The 7,262-nt window shown below is 43.4% G+C and overlaps 1 protein-coding gene across 2 annotated transcripts in view; it reads right to left on the bottom strand.

Moving 5' to 3' along the window:
* Positions 1 to 306: 306 nt before the first annotated feature.
* The window catches only part of KIF5C (kinesin family member 5C), a 73,903-nt gene continuing 66,947 nt past the window's right edge, over positions 307 to 7,262 (bottom strand). The window contains exon 26 of one of the 2 annotated variants that reach the window (XM_066190435.1): positions 307 to 4,292. The gene's annotated coding sequence lies outside the window, so the exon portion shown is untranslated. The remainder of the gene's footprint in view (positions 4,293 to 7,262) is intronic. The other variant, XM_066190436.1, reaches the window with a different exon arrangement.

Below are 7,262 nucleotides of genomic sequence, written 5' to 3'. Positions count from 1 at the left end.
GGGACCCACAGGATCACGGATCCAGCTCCTGGCCCTGCACAGACACCCCAAAATCCCATCCTGGGCATCCCTGGGAGCGGTGTCCAAGTACTCCTGGAGCTCTGGCAGCCTTGGGAATGTGATCATTCCCTGGGGAGCCTGAGCAGTGCCCAGCACCCTGTGGGGGAAGAACCTTGTCCTAAAACCCACCATAAACACTCCCTGTCACAGCTCCAGGCGTTCCCTGGCTCCTGTCCCTGTCACAGGGAGCTGTCACTGCTGCACGGAGTGCCCTGTCCCGTGTCACACCAGGCCCACACGGCAGAGTTCAGTTCAGTTTTATTTTCCACTGTATTCGAATGATACATCATGCAGTCTGCCAGCGTATCCATCCATCCATCTCCGACAGAACTTCAGCACGAAGATAAAAGACTTCTCTCCACGGGCTGGGGGGGAGGAGGAAGGTTCAGGTCTGCTATCAAGAGTTTAATACAGTTCAGCATCAGCTGATGCAATGGCAAAAAAAAAAAATAAATTCCCCTTGTTACCAGCAAAACGTGTCCACCATTTATTTCTCTTTTTTTTTCTCATTTGTTTGGTTTTTTTTTTCTTTTTTTCTCCTAAATTGAACACTACTGTAAAGATACATAGAGCCCAGAGAATACACATCTGCAGTACACGTTTACACACTTTACAAACTAGACAGGGCTAAATCTACAGGATGCCTCGGCCCCGCGGCTCCCCCACGGCCAGCGGGGGAGCGCTGCTGCCATCCCGCACAGCGGATGGTCCCTACAGGCACGGTGAGGACTAAAGTCACAGCAAGGGGGGAGATTCAGATTATCCTGCCCGTTTGTTTCCCTTTTTTCCCCCTCGTGGAGGAGTACTTCAGTCGTGGTTAGGTGAGGTATTTCTCCTCCAGCGACGGGAAGCTGATGAGCCCTTTGCTTTTGGACCTTCGTCGCCGTTGTTTGAACGATTCTTCGAATAAAAGCGCGTTCAAATGAAAATTCTTGGGTTTGTTTGCCTTCAAGCCTTAGATGGGGTATGGGGAAGGAATGCTGTGAGGGCAGTGATGCCCACGGCATCTGTGGGTGCCCCTGGATCCCTGGAATGTCCAAGGCCAGGCTGGACAGGACTTGGAGCACCCTGGGACAGTGGAAGGTGTCCCTGCCCATGGCAGGGGGTGGAATCAGCTGGTCTTTAAAATCCAACCAAACCATTCCACGATCCTATAATTTATAAAGATTTCAGGCAAATGGGCATCTTAGTCCATTCGGTTTCATAAAGTGAAATTGGAAAGCTGCTCAAGGCTCTGTGGGCAGGAATTGCTGCAGCAATTTTTTTTTTTTTTTTTGGTGACTTATTTTTAAGTTTTCAGTGTCTTCAGGATAATCCAAATCTCACCCTTGCTGAGTTTAATACAAAACTTAAAAATGCATCAGCCAAGGTCTTTCCAAGCTTAAAACTTTCCTTGCTTTCCAGAAAACAAGTCAATGAAACATGAACTCAAGGACAAACACAAGATATTTGAACATATCATTAAGAGAAGCTCAAGTGAGCCAGAAATACTTTTTAATTACTAGCAAAAAGAACAATATGCACTTTAGTTCCATCTGAAATCCGTTTTCCATTCGGGAATGGTATTTCCACCCGAATTTGTCCCATGCATGACATTTCTAGATGTGAAATTTCATTTGCGCTGTACAAACCACAACTTTAAAGATGAGCCTGGAATAAATAGAACACAACACTCAAAGAGCAAAGAAAGGAAGATGGGGTCAGGAAAGGGCAAGAGACAGGTTCTGATCTCTGCAGAGCAGATGTGTGGTTTTTTCCTTTCCAGATACAAAACGTGAAAGCCTTAAAAATGGTACAAAAGTTGAATATACAACACGCGATACAAACTGAAGTCGCCTAATTAAAATAGGCTTCAAAAATAAAAAAAAATCGATACAAGCAGAGCATGTTCAACTGAGAATTCATCATTTCCAATCATTAAACATCTCAGGTATTAGATTTTGAGGATTTTAGCCTAAGGCATCTCTGGGGGCATTGCTGAAAGTCCTCCTGCAGGGTTGGGTGGAGAAGGGAACTTGGAGAAGCTTCATCGTTTTGCTGCTGGTGGCACTGACTGGCTGATCAGCACCAGCACGAGGAAGAGATGTCCAAGTTCACTTCTCCCTCCGGCCGCAGGGAGCTGGCAGAGCTGTCCCCAAAAAACTCCTGGTGATGCCTTGAGGAATCCAAACCTTTTCGTTGCCGCGAATGCCGCATTTACAACAGAATTCCGTACCGAACTCCGAGAGACGCAACAAAAGGTTTGCCTGCAGTACAAAAATCCTCGACAGCAAATAAGCTTGGGGTCTTTTCCTAGAACCAAAACGAAGAGGATTATTAATTCCTAGTAGAAACCTCAGCTCTGACCAGCTGGTAAGACAGCACAGAGTAGTTCTGAGTTAGTGATTTTATTAAAGATTGCATATGGCAAGTTCACAGTTCATTCTTCTGGCAGTGCACATGCACGTAACGAAAGAAAATATAAAACTTTGGAAAATACAAAATAAATTAAATACATGCAAATCTGCAACTTCATTAAATATGTTTAGCAAAATGCTCCCGTAAAATAGTGCAACATTAAAAAAAACCCCAAAAAACCAAAAAACAAAACCAGTTAAATTAAGTTCAACGTACTTTGCAACACCCTAATTTCAGTAGTAAAAAAAAAAATATCTAAAGTCAACTCACAATCTTCCAAAACGCTCTACGGAACTGAAGGGTTCTACACCTACACATTCAGAAATTTAAAAAAATAAAAATAAAATCCCAATCAATCTCAAATTAAAGAAAGTCTGCAAAAGAAGACCAGAGGGCTACGCTTGGCCGGAGCCTTCCTGGAACTGCAGCCTCCCGGAGCCTTCCTGGAATCCCGGCTTCCTGGAGTCCCACCTGCCCCAGGAGATGTGGAGGGAGGGAGGAGGAAGGATGAGGAGGAGGAGCAGCACCTTCTGCCTGCCAGCAGAACCTTCCCAGAGCAATTCCAGTGCCCCCTTGCTGGGAAGATGGAAATCTGCTGCCTGAGAGATCCAAGGAAGGCTTTTCCTTCCCTCTGGAGCACTAGCGGACCTTCCATAGGATGAGTGGATATGGTGGCTCAGAGAGACATTCCCTTTCCCTTGGCGATGTGCTCCTCACATGCCAGCAAAAAAAAAAAAAAAAAAAAAAAAAAATCCCAAATTTGGTCTGCAAAGGACAGCTCGAGTGTACAACTCTCACCTCCTTTTGGATTTTTTTAAGGAAGGGTTTGGAGGATTTATTTTGTTTCCTTTGTTCTGGTAGGGGACTGTTCCCTCCGGGATCTGAATTCCGGTGTGAACAGATCGGGGCTTGTCTGGGGAAAGGGGGGAGGGGGGAGATGCTTGTCGTATTTTCCAAGGCAAGATTTCCACAGCATTCTGAACTCCTTCATGAAATCCCTAGGGAACAACTCTTACAAAACATGTGGCTAAGCCATCCCACTCCAGGAAAACCCACCACTGTAGGGAGAACTACAAGGAAATAGGAGCTGAATTTTAAAACAGGTCACACAGATAAATTCATGGAACTACCAAACTTCAAATCCTAGGTCTATACTAACAGGTTTCTCTGCATCCCGTTTGTTCTTTACCAGGTACTGCAATAAAGGTTATTTTATACAGTCCAAAGATTTTTTTTTTCTTTTTTTTTTTTTTTAAATCAGGATATTACAAATGGTTCTTTGGGGAAATTTCCTTCCGAAAATGTTAAGCAGTAAAATTAAACCACATAGCAGCACATTTTCATCCCCTAAAAATATAAAACAATATGTATATTATACAGGAAATCAGTCATGACAGAGCACAATCACCTGCCTTTGATGGCACTTGGTCATTGAATAATTAATCCCTTGATGCCAGAAGTCGGGAATTACCGATGCCAACGGAGGACTCGGGAAAAAAAATAAAATAAACCAAAAAAAAGCATCACTCTGAGTGGAGAAGCCCCAACCTAAGCAGCGCCAAGGGCTCGCGGAATTCGGAGTGGCAGACTCCCTATCATCCTTTTACTGAGGTGGGAATGTTCCAGACGTTGTACAAGGATCTGGAGGAGCTGAGCTGGACACTTCTGTACACGTGGAAATCCTACGAAGCTCGGAGTACCTGGAGCGGGGCATCGCCGACGGCCGTGGGGAGCGCGGGATGGGCGGGACGTGGAGCGGCTCGGAGAGGGGCAAAAAAAAAAACAAAACTAATGTGACTTAATGACTGTCCTTAACATGCTAAAGTGGAACTGACCTGCCAGAGAGAGAGAGAGAAAGGGAAGGAAAATCAGTGGAGTTGGGGGGATTAGAGAGCAGAGCGCCCAGGTGGGATGGGCAGCAAGCGAAAAGATGAAATCCGCAGTCACGTTAAAAAAATGACGGAATTTGGGTCTCACAAACTGAGCCAATTCTCCTGATGGAATTCACCCTCTGTCACCTCTAGCTTGAAATTATCTCACCCAAACACCATCTAAAGGTCTAACTTTTTTCTTTTTCCCCCTTTAATTTTCTGTTCCTTTAATGGGGTTTTTCTCTTGGCTCATCGGATGTGTGTGGGCCTGATATTTCTGGCTCTGAGAGATTTTAGCCTGCTGGAGGCTGCTAACTTTTTCCCAAGGAAAAAAATTTCTCGAGAAAAGCTTCTTCTCAAAACGATCTTGGCAAACAACTCTCCTTTCTGAAAACAATCATTCTCCAGGTGGTGTTTTGCTGTTCAACCAATGGGATTAGAGAGGTGTCATTCCTATTCACCAGCCATGTTAAGTCTACATCAGAATACCTGATAAAAGGCAGTAAGAATTAGACAATAAAACCCTCTTTTCTATGCTCTTTGCCTTCTGAAATATTTGGAGTCTCTCATCTTTCTTTCGTGTCCTACAGCGACAGATGTGCTGAAGAGCTGGCATGTGTTTATCTCATGGAATAAGGGGGGAAAGTAACAGCAGCAAAGTTTGAAAATTATAAATCAAAAGGATGAAAAAATACAAACTCAAACCAATCCTTCTGTTCTCGGTCTCCTGACGGAGATCTTTTCCTGATATATATACACAGATATATAAAATAAGTGTTTACAGAAATATATAAAATATTTTATAGAATATCATTATAATGCTATAAAAATATACTTTATAATTTTATATATACTTCTATAATTTTATATATGCGAATTAGACAAGCACATTTTATTAAAACCCTCATTTCTTTCTCTCCCATCTGCTGGGTTAATCAATCATAACTCTGAGCAGTCTAACAGCACTAAGTGTCTTTTATCTTTATGGTGAATAATGAATGAACACAAGATAAATCTCTCCTCAGCAAATGCTGAAATAGGAACCTCAGTTTTTACTTCTCTGCTGTTAAATGACTATAAAAGAAAGTTTTGTTCTAATTCCAGCTGGGTAGAGCTGCACCATTCCAAAGCACTTTCTGCAGAGCACGGGAATGTCTCAACCATAATCAGGAAATAATCTGGAGGAAGTTTTTCCTGCACTGGTAGCACCTTTACTAACACCCTTACTCAGACTCCCCGGCTTCAGTCCAAGCTCAGAATTCAGATTACTCAGATATTCCTGATTTTGGCAGCCAAAAAGTTGGAATTTACCAATAAAATTCTTAACCAAAGGACCAAAACTGAGGAGAATTGACCTTCTCCAATCATTTTCCAGCCTTCCTGGACTACACCTCCCACACTTATTTCTGGATGAGAGCAAAAAATCTAGAACACACTGTTGAAATGGCTTCACTCCAACCTGCAGGGCTGCCATTTGGTTTTCAGATTTTTCCTGATTTTTTCCGGAAACCCCAAGTCTGTAACTTTATCCAGTTTCTCCCGAGATCTTCCATCTTCTTTTCCTCCAGCCTCATTTTCCCTGGTGCTCCTCTGCAACCTGCTCATCTCCACAGCCCTCAAATCTAAACCTCAGCATTTGAAATATCTATTTTACGCCTTCTGATTGCCTTTTCTTGACTTCCACAGTGCTGTCTTGTTATTACAAACCCAACTAGTTTGGAGTGGGGTTATTTTATTAATAACTTTTATTAATCTACACTTGTTCACTTGACACGTGTGGCCTGTTTGAGTGTGACTCTTCACTTCCCTGCAGCTGGTAAATTAAAGGTGCATTGATTTGAGGCAGGTGGAAGCTTTTTTCCCCCTCAGAGTAGCTGTTCCAAGAAATGTTTAGAAATCTTTGACAAGGCTCTCTGTATCCCACTCTTTGCCAGGTCACAGGGCTGGGAATGCAATGAAGCAGATGGGCAGAGGCACCTGACTCGTGAGGTGGAAAAGCCAATTTCAGACCAGAATGGACAAAACCACTCAGCAAAGCCTTGCCCTAATTTATCAACAGAGGAAATATTTGTTGCTGGAAGCTCATGGCAAACACAATGAGCAGGAACAATCCCCCAGCACAATAACAGCTTGAGTGTGGCGTGATGGATGCTTGGCATGCAAGCCTGACATGAAACATTCCCCCCCCAAAAAAATGCTCAAAACACCCAAGAATGCCTGGAGGAGACCACAGACCATGAAGAGAGTCGTGAGACAGAATTAATCCTCAAGGAGGGCAAAAAGCCAGACTTGGAGGGACAAGTTTGCTGTCCCCAGGCTGCTTTTCACAGCCACTCGCTGCCATCAGGCTCTTGGCATGTCTGTGGCATAAAGTGATCATCTAAAATAATGCAGATGTAAAATCTCTTCAATTACGAGCATTTAAAGAAAGAAATGGGAGGATGGAGTCCATGGAACTGTCTCCTGGAAACATGCCACTCAGCTTTTGCTTAGGAGAAACCCTCAAGGCCTGGAAATTAAAGTAAAATATTTTGGTTTGGGGTTTTTTTGGTTTGTTTTTTTTTTTTTTTCATGAGAAGAGCTAAGAGTGCCAAGTGTGCCAAATGGTGACACTCAAATTTGGAGCTGTCTCTTGCTGCCACTGACAGCTGCTCCTGCCCTATCCCAGGCTGGAATATCCCAACATGGAAACACATCCACGGGACAGAAAGCAGATGATGCTGGCAGAAGGAACCTCTGGAACTGTGTTTTTACTACATGAGTTTCATACCTCTATGTGTACATTTCAGTCCAGATTTACCAGAGCAGTCCTTCAAAACTTTTAAGTGCTAAGTCATTAAAATAAAACCTCTCCTCAGCAGCTGGCAAAGCCTCTTAACAGGCACTCAGTTAACGAGTACTGTAACTATCAGCAAACAACTACTAAAAATAGAA

This window comes from Chamaea fasciata, unplaced genomic scaffold (genome assembly GCF_029207755.1).
Source record: "Chamaea fasciata isolate MVZ Bird 193981 ecotype frontalis unplaced genomic scaffold, bChaFas1.0.hap1 SCAF_8, whole genome shotgun sequence".
In the NCBI taxonomy this organism is placed as follows: Eukaryota; Metazoa; Chordata; class Aves; order Passeriformes; family Sylviidae; genus Chamaea; species Chamaea fasciata.
Note: the sequence above shows the minus strand (reverse complement) of the source record. Positions and strands in the feature narration are given on the sequence as shown.